Below are 23479 nucleotides of genomic sequence, written 5' to 3' on the forward strand. Positions count from 1 at the left end.
GAGCATCAGATTGCCATGTCAACCTGTCGTGCAGACAGCCGATGCCTGTAGAGGGAGGATGGATGTCTTGTCACTAGATCCAGAAGACATGAGCAACAATACCTCAAATTTTTGCCCGTTTCTTAGGGGTTTTTTTTAGACTTTTAAGTAATATTTTAATAATAAAATACTCTTTGGATTTACATCCTGCTGGATCCACCTTGTATTTTATCCAAGTCTTTCATCCATTGATCAGTATTTTCTTCTGGACTTTGTTAGGCATAAAAGCAATCTCACAATCGCGTGTTAAAAAGAGCATAATATATTTAAATATACTATAAAAAAACTTTCTGTAAATCCCCCGGCTGTGCCCTGTGTACATTTGCGGGATTATAGTTTACCTACCTCTAAGCTGAAGGGCCTATTTGTCTGCTTTAAGTGAAATCACTCAATTCTCAAAAGTCAGTGGAGGACTTTGGACGGGGGGGAGGGTGGAGAGAGGCCACTTCAAATAAGTTCCATTAATCAAAAGGCACAGTCTAATGTAAGTAATACTTTACAATTAGAGTAGACAAGATGGAAGCAAAAACCATCTATCTCTCTTACACCACACGATCATCGATTCATAATCAGAAGACTGGGAGTCTCACAAAGATGCATTTACAGGGCTGGGGGGAGGCGAAAGGTGGGGGGGATTGGTCTGAGCTGGAGATAATGAACACAAGGAGAGGGAGCAGGCGCTGGGGGCTGCGAAAAGATGACAGATTGGTTCAATGGTGACGGATGACATACAGATGAGTACTGATACCTGACAGGCAGGCGAGTGATGACTGCAGCCCTTTTCTACCATTATGATCCTCAATTATCTCAGTAAGGACTAAAGAGGGGAGGAAAAAATAAAAGGATTGGCGCAGCCCAGTCGCTCAGTCCTGACCCCCCACCCCTCCAGAAAAGACAGAACTGTGCCAGCCTGAATTTCTTTAATTTTTTTTTTTTTTTTTACAGTTTTATTACCATTTTGCCAGTCGTTTACATTTTCCTTCCTGATCACAATATTCATGTATTGGAAAAGAACGGGGGGGGGGATGAGAATATTGTAAAATTGCAAAGTACGTCCATCTGTTTTGCAATAAAATTCTTAATCTTCAGGGAGAGGGGGTAGGGGGTGTTTGGATTGTATTTTTTTTTTTTAAAGGAGGTGGGGTGGGGGTCTTTTTATTTTTTCTTCTACTGCCACCTCTAGGAAAAAGGAAAGTTGCCAAGATAAATCTACTCTTTGAATTACCTCATTTTGGAGTCTATTCTTCTTTCCACAAGCAGGAATTAGAAGTTCGGAAGTGACTCAGCCTGTTTAATGATTCGCCTGTGAGGATGAAATCTGGGGGTAAAATCAGTCCACATTTTACAGGCTGCTTTTTTTTTTGTTTTGTTTTTTTTCTTAAGACCACAGGAAACTTTATAAATGGGATATTTTCTGTCCTGAACAATAATACTATTTTCTCAGCGCCCACAATATTTTCATTACTCAACAGAGACCGCGCTCCAAATGTTTAACCCTGCAAAGGAGGAGAGATGAGGAAACGAGAGGGAAGTGCAGACCTAACAGAGACAAGGCAGATGTCATAGTTGTGAATGGGAAAACGTTGCCATTCACATTTATCTGAACCTGACTCTCAAGTCGCTGATGTATACGAGTGCACTGATGGCCAAATTAGTCACCAACTACTCCTGCCGGCGATCTAGCTGATCTACGTCAACAGAGCAGCTCTTCTTCTTCTGGGCTGCTGTGTCGACAGGAAGTGACTATTGATGTCATGGTGGCAGCCGGCTCTCCACAGTCAGCAGTCATGCTCTGTCAACAGAGCAGAGCAAATGAGATGTCACTGCTCTGTTGAAGCGACGTCAAAAGAAGTCGCTAAGTCGTTGGCAGGAGTAGCCCGTGACCACTCTGTCCCAGCAGAGATCAGAGCACAACAGGCAGGTACCGGCAGAGGTTAGAGAACAACAGGCAGGTACCGGTTGAGATCAAAGCACAACAAGCAGGTACCTGCCATGATCAGAGCACAACAGGCAGGTACCGGCGTAGAGCAGAGAACAACAGACAAGTACCGACAGAGATCAGAGCAAACAGGCAGGTAGTTAGCAACCACCTTCCTGTTAGTTCTTAGACCCATAGTAAAAAATTACATAGTCCTGGATAACCCCTTTAAGGAGAAAGAAGGTGAAGCATGACACAGACCTGAGATTTCTGATTTCGGAATAAATTCTTGGACTTCTGTGCGCTAACAGATAAAATCACTAATCCAGTATTTTGGAGAAAGATTAATCCATTTATTTCCCAACGCGTTTCGAAATGTATACCATTTCTTCTTCAGGGGATGACATATATGTCATCCCCTGAAGAAGAAATGGTATACATTTCGAAACGCGTTGGGAAATAAATGGATTAATCTTTCTCCAAAATACTGGATTAGTGATTTTATCTGTTAGCGCACAGAAGTCCAAGAATTTATTCCGAAATCAGATGTTGAAGCGGCCACAGAGTTGACCTTTGGACGTGCAGCAAGCAGATTACTGATCCTACATGCCTTAATCTCTCCTAAAAAGGGTGAGTAAATTTTAATTTACTTTTTCTACAATAACCCGGATAAGACCCTATTGCGCTTTTTCTGTTCCTTCAGCTATATCACAGACCTGAGATTAACACCAAGACTCTGTCATTAGACTCTACACATTAATTTTGTGTAGTTCAACATTAAGCATAATGATCCAAATATATTAGTAAATGATTGTATATTTATAATCCATGTCACTTTTTTTCTGGGAAGGATGCAGGAATGATAGTACATATGTATGGAGATGGATATATTGCCTGCTTTCCTCTTTTAAGACATGAGTACTGTTATGATGCATAAAGTGTATAGTTGTAGTGTATAATGTGAATGGTGATATGCATTATTAGTGACGGTGTTGTAGTTTGCCCGACAGCAAGGAGAGTTGGTTAATGGTCGGAACTAGCCCAGAGTGTGGGAGTCTGAGGTGAAGGGACTGAGACTATTCCTGTCAGGACGTCAGATAGGGCCCAGTGTGCGTCAGAAGCAGACCTAAAGACCTAAAGTCTGGACAAGACAGTGGCTAGTGTGAACTGGAGTAAAGAAAAAAAGGGAAAACTGCCAGGAGGACAGAATGATCAAATGGAGACGGGTCTTGGAAAAGGACGACTAGCAGAATGGCTACAAGTTTGTAACTCGGAGAGGTAAAGGGTCAGGACAGGACAGAGAATAAGAGAAGAGGAGAGTGCCCCAAGCAGGAGTTCCAAGGTGTCAATAGCAGAGAAGCCAAGTGTCAGCCATATTGGCAAACTAGTTCCATTGAGGGGAAAGAAGACGCAAAATCGCGGGTTGAGCATAGGACTGTCCCTAACTGGACTGTAGTACTGAGCTGGCTTGTGGTGAAGGAAAGTGATACAAACGTGTAATGAGAAAGGAACTGAGACTGTGTGTGAAAATGTTTCACATTGTGAAGGAAACATTCATAAAATTGTGTTCTTGCTACCTACCGTGCAAAACTCCCACAATGTTATCATTAAGTAAATAGTTTATTTTCAACTGATGGTCTCCCTCTTTGAAATTCTCAACATCTAATCCTGGCCAACCAAAGTCATTTGTAACATGTGGCAAGTGACGGTGTAGTGCCCCCTCAGCACAAGTCCACACACCCAGCCAGGACCACACCTTCATGCAACGTGCCTGGGTGTAAGAGAGGAGTACCTCGCCCACAGCTCCCACCCTGCGCGAAGTTACACATAGACCCCGTAATCATGCCATTCTTACAATGACATATACATCAATGCTTCTTCTGTATGCGTCTATAGGAAAAAAACTTTTGGAAGTTTTGGTCTCCAGGAGGTTAGTAGTGTGCTCAGGAGAATTGTCAAGCCCTCTGGGAGGGCCCAACATTTTGTGAAATGTCAATATAATAATGATCAAACTAGTAATAAAAAAAAGTATAAATTAAAGGCAGTGGATACTGCAGTTGGCTCATTTACTACCATAAAAGCCATAGTTATTAGGATCCAGTTCACTGAAAATTACATCAAAGCCCCAAAAAATCACAGTAAAAAAACATATTTATACCTGGTCACAATACTAATATTTTGCAGGATGCAGCAGACAACTGCCGCACCAACCATGCAGCGATTGACATCTTGTACAAGCCTTATCTATGCACATCTCTAATACTAATCATCCACCTTCCTCATGGAGGATAGTGGTGTGAGCGGTTGTTTATCAGTATTTTGCACTTGTGCTATCTCCTCTTTCTGCTCATTCTTGAGTCATGGCGACTTAATGGATGAATGATCTATAGGAAGAATGAGTGTGATGCTAGTCACTACTCATGGACTAGCCATGAGGCAGAGTGGTCAAGAGGTCCAAGGTCAAAAACCAGGAAGGTACATCAAAGACAGAGGGGTGAGACAAACGATAGGAAGGGGCAAAGTCCGGGGTCCGGTAATGAAGGTCAGAATACGTCAAAGGCAAAAGGGGTTATATAAACGAGTAGTTGAAAGGCAAATCCAAGGTCCGGCAACCAAAGATCAGAATTCAGAGCACAGAGTAAGCGCACCACTGAGCCGAAACTACAATTGGCACTGCTCTAATATTATTGCCAGTTAAATATCCTGGCAATTATCTCTAAAGGAAGACGCCTGGAGTAAACCCAAACTTAACAATGACAACCTGACGCCCCTGCTATCCATAGGGCGGCTGAGCTGTCACTCACAGCGTCCCTAGGTTACAGTGAGTGGTGGAATCATGACATTAATATTGTACAAGGTTCACCAGGGTCTTCTCTGCCATTGTCTTGATAGTATCAACACATCGGTTAGTGGTCTTCCTCTTCGCCTTGAGTTATTAGGATCCGCTTAAAATCATTTTATGATGCACAAATACAGGGTAATGTATCAGTATTAGTGTTGAGCATTCCGATACCGCAAGTATCGGGTATCGGCCGATACTTGCTGTATCGGAATTCCGATACCGACTTCCGATATTTTTTCAATATCGGAATTCGGCATCGGAATCGGAAGTTCAGTTGATTGACGGCCTGACGTCATCATGATGCGCGGTGTGTGCGCATCATGATGCGCCGTCATTTCGGGCCTTCCGGGGGTCTCTGCCGGCCTGCCGGGGGGCTGTGCCGGCCTGCCGGGGGGCTGTGTGGACTGCCCGGGGTCTGTACCGGCCTGCCGGGGGGCTGTGCACCCTGTGGGGGTCTGTACCGGCCTGCCGGGGGGCTGTGCCGGCCTGCCGGGGGGCTGTGCTGATGTCCGGGGGTCTGTGCAAGCATCGTCCGATGGGACTACAAGTCCCATCGGGCGATGCCTGCTACCATGACAGTGATTGACACATTAGCCAATGATGGGACAGTAGTAGTCCCATCATCCGGCTAATGTGTTAAATGTTAAAAAAAAAAAAAAAATACTACATACATACTACATGCTACATACATACTACATATATACTACATACATACTACATACATGCTACATACATACTACATGCATGCTACATACATACTACATATATACTACATACATACTACATACATACTGCATGCTACATACATACTACATACATACTACATACATACTACATGCATGCTACATATATACTACATGCTACATACATACCACATACATACTACATGCATGCTACATATATACTACATGCTACATACATACCACATACATACTACATACATGCTACATATATACTACATGCTACATACATACCACATACATACTACATACATGCTACATACATACTACATACATACTACATGCATGCTACATACATACTACATACATACTACATGCATGCTACATACATACTACATATATACTACATGCATGCTACATACATACTACATGCTACATACATACTACATATATACTACATACATACTACATATATACTACATACATACTACATACATACCACATATATACTACATACATACTACATGCATGCTACATACATACTACATGCTACATACATACCACATACATACTACATACATGCTACATATATACTACATGCATGCTACATACATACTACATATATACTACATGCATGCTACATACATACTACATGCTACATGCATGCTACATACATACTACATACATACTACATGCTACATACATACCACATATATACTACATACATACAATACATTCATACAATACATACATAGACATACAGTACATATAACATAGAGTAACATACTTACCAATACTTGTCACATTGTTCCCCGAAGCCATTGTCTTTCCGGAATAAATATTAACATAACAAACCACAAAAATACTCACCCACGATCCGAAGCAGTCCACGAGTGTGTCCCACGACGATCTTGGGTAGAGAACTGCAGCATCAGATGATGCTGCCGTTCTCTACGGGCTGCAGGAATCCAATGACGGAAGGTAGGTATCCTTCCGCACTGTATTCCTCCGCCACTTAAAAAAAAAAAAGTCCCTAGTCTCACTTTATGCCATTGCTGTGTGGGAAATTCCCACACAGCAATGGCATAAAGTGAGACTAGGGACTTTTTTTTTTTTAAGTGGCGGAGGAATACAGTGCGGAAGGATACCTACCTTCCGTCATTGGATTCCTGCAGCCCGTAGAGAACGGCAGCAACAGCTGATGCTGCAGTTCTCTACCCAAGATCGTCGTGGGACACACTCGTGGACTGCTTCGGATCGTGGGTGAGTATTTTTGTGGTTTGTTATGTTAATATTTATTCCGTAGACGACAATGGCTTCGGGGAACAATGTGACAAGTATTGGTAAGTATGTTACTCTATGTTATATGTACTGTATGTCTATGTATGTATTGTATGAATGTATTGTATGTATGTAGTATATATGTGGTATGTATGTAGCATGTAGTATGTATGTAGTATGTATGTAGCATGCATGTAGCATGCAGTATGTATGTAGCATGCATGTAGTATATATGTAGTATGTATGTAGCATGCATGTAGTATATATGTAGCATGTATGTGGTATGTATGTAGCATGTAGTATGTATGTAGCATGCATGTAGTATGTATGTAGCATGTATGTAGTATATATGTAGTATGTATGTAGTATGTATGTAGCATGTAGTATGTATGTAGCATGCATGTAGTATATATGTAGTATGTATGTAGCATGCATGTAGTATATATGTAGTATGTATGTGGTATGTATGTAGCATGTAGTATGTATGTAGCATGCATGTAGTATATATGTAGTATGTATGTAGCATGTAGTATGCAGTATGTATGTAGCATGCATGTAGTATATATGTAGTATGTATGTTGCATGTAGTATGAATGTAGCATGTATGTAGTATGTAGTATGAATGTAGCATGTATGTAGTATGCATGTTGTATGTATGTAGCATGTAATTTTTTTTTTTATTTTTTTTTTACATTTAACACATTAGCCGGATGATGGGACTACTACTGTCCCATCATTGGCTAATGTGTCAATCACTGTCATGGTAGCAGGCATCGCCCGATGGGACTCGTAGTCCCATCGGACGATGCCTGCACAGACCCCCGGAGCCTGCACAGACCACCGGCAGGCCGGCACAGCCCCCCGGCAGGCCGGCACAGCCCCCCGGCAGGCCGGCACAGCCCCCCGGCAGGCCGGCACAGCCCCCCGGAGCCTGCACAGTCCCCCGGCAGGCCGGCACAGCCCCCCGGCAGGCCGGCACAGCCCCCCGGCAGGCCGGCACAGCCCCCCGGAGCCTGCACAGACCACCGGCAGGCCGGCACAGACCACCGGAGCCTGCACAGACCCCCTGGCAGGCCGGCACAGCCCCCCGAAAGGCCCGTACAGACCCCAGAGAGGCTGTACAAGGGCAGGAAAGGGTTTTTCTTATTCCGATACCGGAAGTCCCATAGACTTGAATGGGACTTCCGGTATCGGAATCGGCGATACCGATACTTTTTTTAAAGATCGGCCGATACCATCCGATACGATACTTTGAAGTATCGGATGGTATCGCTCAACTCTAATCAGTATGTATGTTGGTAAAATTGGTTTGAAAGACCAGCTCACCCACGTCTGACCTCACTGCACCTCAGACTCGGATCCGACCCTGCCCTGGCCGCACAGCAGTAATAAAATTGGTTATGATTAAGGGCGTCTAGCCAGAAACGCATAAACAATGTTCTGTTGTCTGAACAGCACTCAATAAATCACCAGAGCACTTCAGCTGGATCATTTCTTCTTTTATTAATGTTGGTAAAATAGTTGTACGGGTGATACTTAAAAAAAAAAAAAAAAAAACTTCATGTACAAGTAGGATATTTTCATCTTTCACATCTCAACAATATGTCTGGCCATGCCTCTTAAAAAAAGTTGAATTCCTGTGTAGATCGTAGCACTGAGGTCAAAGTTTGAATCAACCATTTGCATTTTTCCTTTTTACCAGATTGGAAGGAGTCATAATTTCTGGTATTTACTGTATATTTCTTTCATTCTGTAAGTCCCTGTGCACACAGCCATATTTGGGGTCTAGTACAGTGGTACTGATTTAAATGGATCCTTGCCTACCTCTATAAACCATAATGGAGATTATTATCATGGAGAAAAAAAATGAAGAATATTTTCAACATATTCCTAGGATGCCATACAATATACAGAGCATTCCCCACAAGTCCCTGTGATCTGTGATTTTGGATCCTACATCAAAAAACAATGCGTTCAATATTGCACACTACATCTACCTGTAAAGGATTAATAAAACCCAGAAATCACTCAAAAAACAAAATTAATGGAAACATCAGGATTTTTCATGTTTTGTAGAGAGAGGAAAGTGTTAAAAACGTCTTCCTGTTGTTTACAGAACCGTAATTTCTAGACCCAGATCCCACTACTCATTACCAGAGCAAGTTTACACAGTTATCACTTACTTATAGGACAAATGCGCAGTGTAAACCCCTGTGTTTTACTGGTTACATTGATTGATTGATGATGTTCCACTAGGTATGGGAGACAACTGGGGATTAGCAAACTGCTGAACACTACTATATAGAGACTGCAGCAGCTGAACCGATCAGCATGGCAGAGACCAGAGCTCATCACTACGCTCCATGGCCTCAGTGGCCCCAGTCATGTTGACAGTAATTTACAAGTTAAAGAGCAATTCCATTCACAGCTGATATTATCATCAATGATACAGTAAATAGGTCTACGCCACTCGGTATAAAAGCAAAGTTAGCGAACACTCCATTCTCTAATTATAGATCTTACTACTATCATGCATCAGGGTGGAGCTTAGGTTTACCTTCTGCTAGGCTAGGAATGTGGGAACTGTTTTGAAAGCATAACTACTATAGTACTATCTCTTATGTAAAATAATCTAAATATAGCAATACTGGTCTTATGAAAAGGAATATAACTATTAAAATACTTCATCCAGTGCACAAGAATATATCCACCATAGTACTGCCCCTATGTACAGGAATATAACTACTATAGTACTGCCCCCTATGTACAAGAAAATAACTACTATAATACTGCTCCTATGTACAAGAATATAACTACTATAATACTGCCTCCTATGTACAAGAATATAACTACTATAATACTGCCCCCTATATATAAGAATATAACTACTATAATACTGCCCCTATGTACAAGAATATAACTACTATAATACTGCCCCTATGTACAAGAATATAACTACTATAATACTGCTCCTATGTACAAGAATATAACTACTATAATACTGCTCCTATGTACAAGAATATAACTACTATAATACTGCCCCCTGTGTACAAGAATATAACTACTATAATACTGCTTCCTATGTACAAGAATATAACTACTATAATACTGCTTCCTATGTACAAGAATATAACTACTATAATACTGCCCCCTATGAACAAGAATATAACTACTATAATACTGCTCCCTATGTACAAGAATATAACTACTATAATACTGCCCCCTGTGTACAAGAATATAACTACTATAATACTGCCCCCTATGTACAAGAATATAACTACTATAATACTAGTAGCAAAAAAGGCAAAAAACACACCGGCGCTGCAAATGCACAGTCAATTGATATGCTGCTGGCACACCTGGCAAATTAAGTGTGCTATCTGCCACTGGAAAAAACAACTACAACGAAACTGAAGGTGGCCGCGCTTATACCGCTGTGTAATGAATGTATCACTCAAACTGAAAGTAGCAGTCAAACTGAAAACAGGCACTACTCACTGTTGCGAAGACTAGTTATAGCTGATCATGTCGATCTTGTGTTCACAATAATTGGAAAGGAAAAATTCTTGAACTGAAGCAAAAACGGGGAGCGTCCTCCCGTTTGCAAAAAGGAACAGCTCCCCGCAAGAGAGCGCGTCCCCCTGGCGGCAGACAGCCACGGCCGATGGCGCCGCCGAACAGTAGCGTGGTGAGCAGGGGGAGTGACTGGTGGGGGGCGTGAATTGTGGGTGGTGACGTCACCGTGCAAGAACCAATCCTGACGCATTTCGGGGAAGCCGTCCCCCTTCCTCAAAGGTATGGAACATACACTGCCACCCACACTCTATATACCCCCGCCTGCAAAAGAAAATGACGCACACTTAACCCATTATGTGGCGCAACCTCCTTAAACTAAATACTAAATACATAAAAAGCTGAACTTTATTCAAACAAAAACTAATGAATGGGACAATTAATTACAAAAATGCTTATAAACAGTTGTGATAAAAATAAAAATAAAACAAACTCCACCCCCCAAAATATTTTGATTGGTTGTTGTAATTCCAACAATAAATAATAAATGATATCCAAAGAGACGGTCCTTCTTATCTACAAGGATACTTATTTATGTGGGTCACAAAGCATAAAGTTCGATTTCATGATTAAGCCCATTTGGCACCAAACTATCCAATGTAAAAATCCACCTGGATTCGACCCTCGACATACTCTTAATAAAGTCACCACCCCTCGGATTTTTTCGGACCTTTTGAATGCCAAAAAAAGTGGACCCCACACATGTCTTGCCATGTTTCTCCACAAAATGGCGAGACAGTGGATGTCCTAAAAATCCCTTAGAGATATTGTTCAAATGTTCTTTTATTCTCTCTTTAAGTTTTCTTTTTGTACGACCAACATAGAACTTATTGCAGGGGCATTTTACTATATAAATAATCCCCGTAGAGTGGCATGTTAAATTGTCCCTAATATGGAACATCTCAGTTTTATCCATATTCCAAAAAGTGGTCTGCGTGATTCTCTTGCTTTTCACCTGCACACAACATGAACAATTACCACACGGGGTAAAGCCCCCAATAATGTTGGAATATTTCCCATTTAATGTGTTACTACCATTTAATAAACCTTTCTTCTGGGTGGGTGCTAGCAAATTGCCAATATTTTGAGCCCTTCTATAAACAAACCTGGGTTTCTCAGGTAAAAGCTCACCTACCAATTTATCTCTCTTTAAAATAGGCCAATATTTCTGGATGATCTTAGTAAAAGCTCTAGGATTATTATGAAATTGAGTGATAAAGGGTAATTTACCAATCTCTTGTTTAATATTCGGAATACCCAAGGCCTGTTTCTCTCCATTGATCAACCTGCTCCTAGAAGCAGATTTTGCTACATGTCTAGCTCGATCTACAATGGATACATCATACCCTTTCTCCACAAATTGAGCTTGTAAAAAACTGGCTTCAATATCAAAATCACTATCTTTAGTACAATTGCGTCTAATGCGCATGAATTGGCTCTTTGGGATGTTTGAAAGCCACAAAGGGAGATGACAACTGTTCATATGAATATAACTATTACAGTCCACATCCTTATGATAACATTTAGTATAAATGGAGTTATTTTCCACAAAAATATTAAGATCCAAAAAATTGATATTAGTGAGACTAATACTAGAAGTAAATTCTAAACCAAATGAATTATCATTAATCTCCTTCAAAAAGGAGTCTAAACTGGTCTGGGACCCCTGCCAAATGAAGAGCACATCATCAATGAAGCGCCGCCAATAAATTAATCCCTCTCTCAAATGGTCATTGTAAAAAATATTGGACTCCTCCCACCTTCCAACAAATAAATTTGCATAACTTGGGGCAAATTTTGTACCCATGGCCGTGCCCCAAGTCTGCAAATAGAACTGATTGCAATAAATAAAATAATTATGTTTTAAAATGAATCTCATACTATCTACTATAAATGATATTTGAAGGGGGTTAAGAATTTTGGATTTATGAAGAAAATACTTAGCAGCATCACACCCTTTTTCTTGATTAATAACAGTGTACAAGGACTTGATATCCAGAGTACCCAAAAAACAATTAGGAGCCCACTTCACCAATTCCAAGCTTTTTATAGTATCTCTGGTGTTCTTTTTAATAAGCCGGAAGCCCAGACACACAAAGTTGTAGATGCGTGTCTACATATTCCGACAGATTTGCAGTAAGACAATTGATCCCAGAGACTATCGGTCTTCCTGGTGGATGGCTGGGATTTTTGTGGTTCTTAGGGATATGATAAAAAACCGCTAAACTCGGTGTCCTATTATTAATAAAACAAAATTCTTTTTTATTTAAAATACCCAAAGCTTTGCCTCTTTGGGCTAAAACATCCAGTTTTTTGACAAAATGAGAAGTGGGGTCACCAAATAATTTTTTGTACGTGATATTGTCACTGAGAAGTCTTAATGACTCCTCATGATACTCTTTGCGATCCAAAACTACAATGCCTCCCCTTTGTCCGCCCCTTGAATGACAATATCATTGTTATCTTGAAGGCTAATTAAGGCCCTCTTTTCTTCTCCAGAAAGATTCTGAGGAGCAAATCTACGGTTCCTGTTCTTTATTTTTCTAATATCCATAGAGACCAGTGTCTCAAATGTATAAAAAGCATTAGAATACTCACTGATGGGATTGAACACTGAAGGATTTGCTAATGATGTATGAATGTACTTACTAGGGGCCGAGCCAGATGGATGGAAGCCGGCCATTTGTTTTTTTTAAAAAATATTTTTTAAAAGCCAAATTCCGAAGAAATTTTTTCATGCTCACATATAAGTTAAACGGGACAGGCTCAGTGGTTGGAGCAAATTTTAAACCTTTTTGGAGGAGGGCTTTTTCTTTAGAAGACAAAATGTGTGAACTGAGATTAAAATTTTTTTGACTGTGACCACTTATGTTCGTTTTCTTTTTGGTGAGTTTCCTCCCTCCTCTCTTACCACGCTTGACTTTGTATTTCGGACCTGAAAAAAATTTGAATTGATTTTGGAGGTACCTCCCTTTTTAGAAAACATTGATCCTTTATTCAAATTCTTTAAAGGTTGAGTTTTCTTGCTCCCATTACCCAGATTCCTAGATACCACATTTTTAGAATTCAAAAATCTTGAAAATGGTCTTTGTGTTGAAGTGTTATGATTCACAGAATTCCTCACAAGAAAATAACTACTATAATGCTGCCCCTATGTACAAGAATATAACTACTATAATACTGCTCCTATGTACAAGAATATAACTACTGTGACGTTTCTGGAGCGGACAACGTCCAAGAGTGGATCCTCTGGATCGCGGATCTGGAGCCCCTGGGCAGAGCGCACCAGGTGATAACCGACCCCTATACAGGGATCGTTAGGGGCAGGACCTCAGGGGTCAGAACCGCGACAGCCGGAACCAAGAGGGACGGCTCAAGGACAGATAAGGATACAGACGGACTGGAATGCAGGACAGAGACTAGGGTACCTGAGCAGAGGGTACCGGAGGAGGAGGGATACCAAAAGGGCAGCAGGAGGAAGGCACGGAAGGTGAGGAAAGGCAGGCGTAGAGAACCCAGAAGCAGGAATAACAACGGGCGGATAGAGGATGGGAACCAGCAAGACAGGGACCAGGCAAGACAGTTCTTTGGTCTTCTTTCTTTTCTCCATGCTCAATGTGGTACACACAAGGACACAGGACAGAGGATGAGTTAATTTTAATCCATGTCAACTGGCTGCAAGTGTGATTTACTTATTGCCAACACCTGTTAGGTGCCACAGGTAAGTTACAGGTACTGTTAATTACACAAATTAGAGAAGCATCACATGATTTTTCGAACAGTGCCAATACTTTTGTCCACCCTCTTTTTTATGTTTGGTGTGGAATTATATCCAATTTGGCTTTAGGACAATTCTTTTTGTGTTTTTTCATTTAAGACAAATTAAATGAAGATAATAATACCAAAGAATTTGTGTTTGCTATCATTTTCAGGAAGAAACTGAGTATTATCTGACAAAATTGCAGGGGTGTCAATACTTTTGGCCACAACTGTAACTACTACAATACTGCCCCTATGTACAAGAATATAACTACTATAATACTGCTCCTATGTACAAGAAAATAACTACTATAATACTGCCCCTATGTACAAGAATATGACTACTATAATACTCCCCCCTATGTACAAGAATATAACTACTATAATACTGCCCCTATGTGCAAAAATATAACTACTATAATACTGCCCCTATGTACAAGAATATGACTACTATAATACTCCCCCTATGTATAAGAATATGACTACTATAATACTGCCCCTATGTACAAGAATATGACTACTATATCACTGCACCTATGTACAAGAATATAACTACTATAATACTGCCCCCTATGTACAAGAATATAACTACTATAATACTCCCCCTATGTACAAGAATATAACTACTATAATACTGCTCCTATGTACAAGAATATAACTACTATAATACTGCCCCTATGTGCAAAAATATAACTACTATAATACTGCCCCTATGTACAAGAATATGACTACTATAATACTCCCCCCATGTACAAGAATATAACTACTTCAATACTGCCCCATGTACAAGAATGACTACTATAATACTGCTCCTATGTACAAGAATATAGCTACTATAATACTGCCCCTATGTACAAGAATATAACTACTATAATACTGCCCCTATGTACAAGAATATAACTACTATAATACTGCCCCTATGTACAAGAATATAACTACTATAATACTGCCCCTATGTGCAAAAATATAGCTACTATAATACTGCCCCTATGTACAAGAATATGACTACTATAATACACCCCCCCATGTACAAGAATATAACTACTATAATACTGCCCCTATGTACAAGAATATGAGAAAGGAATAGAAGAATCCAGGATACCTATAAACAGAAAGATAGTGAGGAAACACTTAGCTAACCTAAATTAATTCAAGTCTCCAGGTCCAGATGAATTACACCCCAGAGTACTGGAGATAGCAGAAGAAATTTTTGAACCCCTCTCCATAATCTTTGAAAATTCTTGGAGAACAGGAGAAGTCCCAGAAGACTGGAGAAGAGCAAACGTTGTTCCTATCTTCAAAAAGGGGAAGAAGGTGGACCCAGGCAACTATAGGCCGGTGAGTCTGACTTCTATACCAGGAAAGATCTTTGAACAAATAATTAAACAACATGTATGTCAGTACCTGGATAAGAACGAAGTGATTAAACAGAGTCAGCATGGGCTTGTAACTAATAAGTCATGTCAGACTAACTTAATTTCCTTCTATGACGGAATCACTGATTGGGTGGATCAAGGAAATGCTGTAGATATAGTATATCTTGACTTCAGCAAAGCATTTGACAAAGTATCTCATACAATCCTTATTGAAAAAATGGCTAAGTATGGAATGGACAAGGCAACTGTTAGGTGGATTCATAACTGGCTTAGTGATCGAACCCAAAGAGTGGTCGTAAATGGCTGCACATCCAGTTGGAAGAATGTCTCAAGTGGGGTACCACAGGGCTCTGTCCTGGGCCCTGTATTGTTCAACATCTTTATCAACGATTTAGATGAGGGAATTGAGGGTAAACTGCTTAGATTTGCTGATGACACAAAGCTAGGAGGGATAGCTAATACTAGAGAAGAGAGAGAGAGGATTCAAAAAGATATAAATAAACTGGAGCAGTGGGCAGCAACTAACAGAATGGTTTTTAACAGGGAAAAATGCAAAGTACTACATCTGGGCAATAAAAATGAAAAAAGCATGTACAGAATGGGAGGAATAGGGCTAAGCAACAGCACATGTGAAAAAGACTTGGGTATACTAATAGATCACAGACTGAATATGAGTCAACAGTGTGATGCAGCAGCAAAAAAGGCAAATGCAATTCTAGGATGTATTAACAGAAGCATACAGTCTAGATCACGTGAAGTCATTTCCCTCTACTCCTCTTTGGTCAGACCTCATCTGGAATATTGTGTCCAGTTTTGGGCACCACATTTTAAAAAAGACATCAACAAACTGGAGCAAGTTCAGGAAAGAGCGACCAGAATGGTGACGGGTCTGCAAACCCTGTCTTATGAGGAAAGGTTGCAGGATTTGGGAATGTTTAGTTTGCAAAAGAGAAGACTGAGAGGAGACTTAATAGCTGTCTACAAATATCTAAAGGGCTGTTACATTGTAGAAGGATCAACTTTATTCTCATTTGCACAAGGAAAGACTAGAAGCAATGGGATGAAACTGAATGGGAGGAGACAGATTAGATATTAGAAAAAACTTTTTGACAGAGTTATCAATGAGTGGAACAGGCTGCCACGAGAAGTAGTGAGTTCTCCTTCAATGGAAGTCTTCAAACAGAGGCTGGACAGACATCTGACTGGGATGATTTAGCGAATCCTGCTTTGAGCAGGGGGTTGCACCATATGGCCCAGGAGGTCCCTAACAATTCTACGATTCTATGACTACTATAATACTGCTCCTATGTACAAGAATATAGCTACTATAATACTGCCCTATGTACAAGAATATAACTACTATAATACTGCCCCTATGTGCAAGAATATAACTACTATAATACTGCCCCTATGTACAAGAATATAACTACAATAATACTGCCTCTATATACAAAAATATAACTACTACAGTATAATACTGCTTCTATATACAAGAATATGACTACTATTATACTGCCCTATGTACACGAATATAACTACTATAATACTGCTCCTATGTCCAACAATATAACTACTATAATACTGCCCCTATGTGCAAAAATATAACTACTATAATACTGCCCCTATGTACAAGAATATGACTACTATAATACTCCCCCCATGTACAAGAATATAACTACTATAATACTGCCCCTATGTACAAGAATATGACTACTATAATACTGCTCCTATGTACAAGAATATAGCTACTATAATACTGCCACTATGTACAAGAATATAACTACTATAATACTGCCCCTATGTACAAGAATATGACTACTATAATACTGCCCCTATGTACAAGAATATGACTACTACAATACTGCCCTATGTACAAGAATATAACCACTATAATACTTCTCCTATGTACAAGAATATAACTACTATAATACTGCTCCCTATGTACAAGAATATAACTACAATAATACTGCCCCTTTATACAAGAATATAACTTGAATAATAGTCCCTCCCTATGTAAAGAGAATATGATCCTACTTATTGATTCTTTCCAGGTAGAAACATATTTTATTGTTTGAAAATACCAAAGTTTAACATATCTAATGTATTGCGGGTGAAATAAGCATTGAACACGTCACCAATTAATTAAGGAAATATATTTCTAGTGATGCTATTGACATGAAATTCTCACCAGATGTTGGTAACTCACATAGACAAAAAAAATAAAATCATAGATGTCCATAAATTATGTTTAATAATGAGAAATGACACAGGAAAAAATATTCAACACGTGAAGAGAGGTGCAAAAAGCCTTGGAAAGTCCATGACACCAGCTGAAAGGTATGTGTAATTAGAAAGCAATCCTGCTACTTATTAAAAAAATTAGCTGGTTCAGCTGATGGCCTGTAAAAAGGTGTCTCATTACTAAGGTAAAACCAATAAGCTATCTCAAGACCTTCTCAACCTTATTGTTGCAAAACATACTGGTGGCATTAACAGAGTGTTTTTACTCAAGGTTCCAGTGAGCACTGTTGGGGTGATAATCCAGAAGAGGAAAGAACATAATTTCACCATAAACTGGCCATGACTAGGTGTTTTCCACAAGATTTTAGACAGAGGAGTGAAAATAATTATCAGAAAAGTTATCCAAGAGTCAATCTGTAGAGACCTACAGAAAGTCCTGGAATCAGCAGGTACAATTGTTTCAAAGAAAACTATATGTAAAGCACGCAACCTCAATGGCCGGTATGCACGCTCACCACGCAAGACTCCATTGCTAAGCAAAATGCATGTTCAAGCACAAAGAAACTTTGCTCCACAACATTTAGACAAGCCTATAAAATACTGGTAGAATATAGTCTGATCAGATGAGACCAATTTTGAAATCTTTGGATGCCATAATGCACATCATGTTTGGAGGCCAAAAGGCACTGCGTACCACCCCAAAAACACCATAACAACAGTAAAGTTTGAAGGTGGGAATGTTATGGTGTGGGGATGTTTTTCAGCATACGGCACTGGCGAACTTTATGTAATTCACGGAAGGATGAATGGACAAATGTCTTGATAAAAGTCTGCTGCCATCCACGAGGATGATGAAGGTGAAATGAGGGTGGACAATGATGCCAAGCACAAAGCCAAATAAACTCTCAATTGGTTTCAGAGAAAAAAAATAAAGCTGCTAGAATGGCTGAGCCGAACACTGGACCTGGATCCAATAGAAAATGTATGGAAGAAAGTAAAGCTCAGAGTTCACAGAAGTAGCAAACGGATGTCTGACGAGTGTTTTAGTGGAAAAATGGGCCAAAATCTTACCTGAGCAATGCCTGCGACTAGCTTCTCCATACAGGAGGCGTCTTGAAGTTTCATCATCAACAAAGGCTTTTGTACAAAGTATTAAATAAATATCAGTAAGCGTGTTTAACAATCTTTCCCTATGTCATTTGTCATTATTACACATAATTTGTGGACCTCTATGGTGATGTATTTGCTTGTGTGGATAGGATGGGTAGTTACCAACATCTAGTGATAATTTCATGTCAATAGCACTGTTTGAAATATACTTAGAAAATTCATGACATGTTCAATACTTATTTCATCCGCTGTATGTAGTATCCAGGTGTACATTTTTATTATGTTTAACATCTCAGACCAAATATTTCAGGATAGGTCAGGTTTAGAGACAAGTTAAGGAAAAACATCTTTACTAATTTAATAATTGATAACAAAGTTCCAAGCCCGATTCTACATCTAAATATTCATCTTAATTCGTATTTTTGATCTTTAATTTTATTATTGAGCAACTCCAGGGCTATTGGTCAATCCATGAGGTTAATGTATCTGAAAGCTGAATATGTGACGGTCACTTGACCCAGGATACACCGCCTCCAGTAGGGCGAATTTAAATAATATAACGTGCAGCTGGATACACCGCCTCCAGCAGGGCGAATTTAAATAATAAAGGGAAACACCAGGGAAACCGATACAATGGAGGGCCCTGCTATAGGGAACGGGGATGTGGAGACCTCCTTGTTGTGAGTTCATTTTCCCCTCCGTCACTGAGGCCTGGTGAACTCCCTATTCTAGTGAAGGAAGGTAGTGAGCCTGATTTATCAGGCAACTGGGACTGATGAGGACGATTGGCTGAGTGGAGTCACTGACTGGATTTAGGGCAGCCTACGCCCTTTCTGCCCTGCGGGTGATTTCTCTGTGGACTCTTGGACACCAGTCTGATTCCTGCTCTCCTAAAGCTAAGTTTTCTGTTTTGCCTTTTTGCATTTAAGATTTGTTTTTGTTTTTCTTGCTTTTTGGATTCTGCCACTCCCTGCTGGAGTGTGCAGTGTTCCGTTAGCTCTGTCTTCTGAAAGTACCTGAGTGCTGATTTAGTTTTTGAAGCTTAGTTGCTTCAGGGCCATTTTTATATCAGCTTTTTGGCTTTTGTCTCTGATAGGGTTTTGGCAGATTGCAGACAGCAGCCTTCCTATCCGTTCCTATCTAGGTAGTTTTTGGGCCCCGTCTTTGCTCAGCCTGTCTCTCTGTCTGTGTGTGTTTTCATCTTGCTTCACTGTCATTATATGTGGGGGGATGCCTATTGCTTTGGGGTCTGCTCTGGGGCAGTTAGATTTCCCCTTTCCTTCTTTAGGCCTATGTATCTCTCCGGCTGTGATCGAGGGGTCTAGGTCATCGTAGGAACCCCCCACGGCTACTGCTAGTTGTGTTGATAGGTTCAGGGGTCTGCAATCTGATAGTTGCCAACTTCTCTGGTTTTCTGGACTTAGCTAGCATTTCTGTTTTTGCCTCCTACGGTGACTCAATCATAACACCTCCTGCACTCCCCTGAGTCAGTGTCTCTACACTCCTGACGATCCCTATGCAGGTTCCGCACCTGGCGATGAGCAGGATACCTAAAAACCCTAGCTCGCCCTGCACCTAGCCCTTTCTAGTGAAATGGATGGTGCAGAAACTAATCCCACCACTGCACTGAAACACACAAAAGGAAAGGTACAAACAGGGATAACACCACTTAGCTTTGCTCTGTTGCTCTTGCTCCCAGCAACAGAGTACGACATCCGAATTCAGCTTCCACCTGAAGCTACTACACCAGAGCTCTGACTGAGCTGCAAGGAACTCCTCTCAATAGCGCCTTTCTTCACCAGACTTGGTTGGAAATGACCAATATCACCAACAGTGTGTGAGAGCACATGACACACCTTTTATAGTTAAGCCAGAGGAATCACACCTGTTAGTGATTCTCGTGTAATAACGCTAACCACCGCCGGGGGCAAACTACAACAAGACACCACTGTGTAATGACCCTAATGGCCACCGGGGGCAAAACTAACTTTAAGCAACCAGCTTAAAGAAGAAAAAAAGGTTACAAGTGCCTTTATCTGTCACAATCCAGCATGGATCATGACAGAATATTTAAGAAAGTATAAATAAGGTTTTGCCTTTTTTAGGAGAAAATCTTTTCATCTGTCTAAGTGAGAATAACCAAACAACACAAAGAAGAAAAATACATTTCTGTCATTTAAAAAATATATATATTAGTGACCGATATAGCCACTATTGTTTACAAGAACAGTCATAAGCTCCTTGGACTCAGTTAATTTCTTAATCTGTTTATGGTCAACTTTTTGGGCATTATAATCCACAGCCCCAGAAACTGCTTTCTGGGGTGACTGTTTTCCTTCACCATAAATCTCCCGTTTAAGGAAGGATCCACAAGTTCGCAATACGTTTAGGTCGGGAGATGAAGGGCCGTCTTATTATTCTTTCATCCTTTAGGTCTTCACTGGTTATCAAAGGAGTGATAAAGCATTGTACTGTATACAATTCACAGACTTTTTCCGGCTACACTGCTTGAAGAAAGTGTCTTCTAAAAACTGTCAGCAGGTTTGTGAGTTGATTTTGAGTCCGTTTTCAACCCAAAAAGCCCCAATTAGCTCCTCTTTAACAATACTAGCCCACAGCAGTATGCACCTCCCATCGTGCTGGTGTCTGAGTGTTAGTGGAGGAAAATACTCGTTAGTGATCTGACCCATGTATCTGGTCTGTCAAGAGTCACTCTCATCTCATCAGTCCATAAAACTTTTGATAAACCTGTTTTGAGATATTTCTTTGCCCAGTCTAGGTGTTTTCACTTCTGTGTCTTGCTCAGTGGTGGTCCGGCTCAGCCTCCTCACTTTGGCCGTGTCTCTGAGCACTGAACACCTTGTACTTCTGTGTCTAGCTCAGTGGCTTAGCCTCCTCACCTTGGCAGTGTCTGAGCAATGAACCCCTTGTCTTTTGTGTCTCGCTCAGTGGTGGTCAGGCTCAGCCTCCTCACCTCGGCCGTGTATATGAGCACTGAACACCTTGTACTTCTCTTTCTTGCTCAATGGTGGTCGGGCTCAGCCTCCTCACCTTGGCCGTGTCTCTGAGCACCTTGTACTTCTGTGTCTTGCTCAATGGTGGTCGGGCTTAGTCTCCTCACCTTGACCGTGTCTCTGAGCACCTTGTACTTCTGTGTCTTGCTCAGTGGTGGTCGGGCTTAGCCTCCTCACCTCAGCCGTGTCTCTGAGCACCTTGTACTTCTGTGTCTTGCTCAGTGGTGGTCGGGCTTAGCCTCCTCACCTCAGCCATGTCTCTGAGCACTGAGCACCTTGTACTTATGTGTCTTGCTCAGTGGTGGTCGGTCTCAGTCTCCTCACCTCGGCCGTGTCTCTGAGCACTAAACACCTTGTACATCTCTGTCTTCCTCAGTAGTGGTCAGGCTCAGGCTCCTCACCTTGGCCTTGTCTCTGAGCACTGAACACCTTGCACCTTGTCCGTGTCTCTGAGCACTACCTACAGAAGTACACATCACCTGATCTGCTTTATCCAATAAGCATTGATGTCTAGACAGCTCGAAGGTGGAAAATCTGCGTAAAAATTATGATATACAGTATATGGTAAAAAAAAATGTAAACAGCTTCAATGTAGTCATATCAGTCTCCATGGCTACAGAAAACAAACCGTGTAATCTGATATTAAAGTATTTTTCTTATTTTAGTCAAATTCTTGCAAATTGTAAGATTTTTCTATGGCTTGTGCATGTTTATCCCCAAAAATAGCAATCTTTCCCTTCTACGGGTGAGTTCACACAGGGGGTTTTTTTTGTGTTTTTTTTACCTGCAGGTAAACCGCGAGGTACATGATGTGAATTTTTTTGTTTTTTGTAATGCGTTTTTAGCTGCGTTTTACCTTTTTGGTGTTCATTTGAATGGGTGGAAACCGGTGCAAACACACTAAAAGAACTGACATGATGCCGTAATAAAAAAAAATAACCACAGATCTAAAAAAAAAAAAATGCCAGGAAAACAAATGTTGCAGATGAGATTTGAGAAATCTCATTTATTTTGCTGCTGCTGTAAAACGCTGCATTTTCTTTTTATCACGGAAAAAAAAATGCAGCAAAAAACGCAACATGTGAATATACCCTTACTGTTAATATCATTACCTTTGGAGCGCAGACCTTTCATTACCGCAGACTGTTCAGTTTCACATTACTTCTAAACTAAAAATAAAATACTTTCAAATAATTTTGCAAATCAGTGTTGAAGTACGCTCCGCTCCTGAAATACTCTGTGCTGCTGTAGCCGCTTTCTCCCCCTTGAAGCCGACAGTTTGCAACATCCCTATTATCTGTATTCCCTTTTTCACATGTAATACTGTTTCTGCCGATGCCTTTCACAACACGTCCTGCGGTTGTTAACATTACTGTGAAGATTACAGTATTATTTTATTTTTACGTTTTCCTCCTTTTTGTTACTTTTGATATTTCTTCTCTTTACACTGTTGTTAACACTGTGTGTCAGATCAAAATTCTGTTATACTGATTATATTTTTCTTTATTGGCTCAATTTGTAAGCCTGAATAATGAAAGCAAATATTATTTTTATTTACTCTCCCTCTCTCTCGATAAAGATATAAATATATATGCATTTTTTTTTTCTTTTTTACAAGATAGAACTTAAATAATAAAAAATTATTA

General features: G+C 40.4%; 1 long non-coding RNA gene across 1 annotated transcript in view; it reads left to right on the forward strand.

The window, feature by feature from the left end:
* Positions 1-2373: 2373 nt before the first annotated feature.
* The window catches only part of LOC141058800 (uncharacterized), a 240568-nt gene continuing 219462 nt past the window's right edge, over positions 2374-23479 (forward strand). The window contains exon 1 of the long non-coding RNA XR_012222320.1: positions 2374-2587. This is a non-coding gene — a long non-coding RNA (uncharacterized lncRNA). The remainder of the gene's footprint in view (positions 2588-23479) is intronic.

This window comes from Dendrobates tinctorius, unplaced genomic scaffold, assembly GCF_039654945.1.
Source record: "Dendrobates tinctorius isolate UK_male_01 unplaced genomic scaffold, ASM3965494v1 ptg000214l, whole genome shotgun sequence".
NCBI classification, from domain to species: Eukaryota; Metazoa; Chordata; class Amphibia; order Anura; family Dendrobatidae; genus Dendrobates; species Dendrobates tinctorius.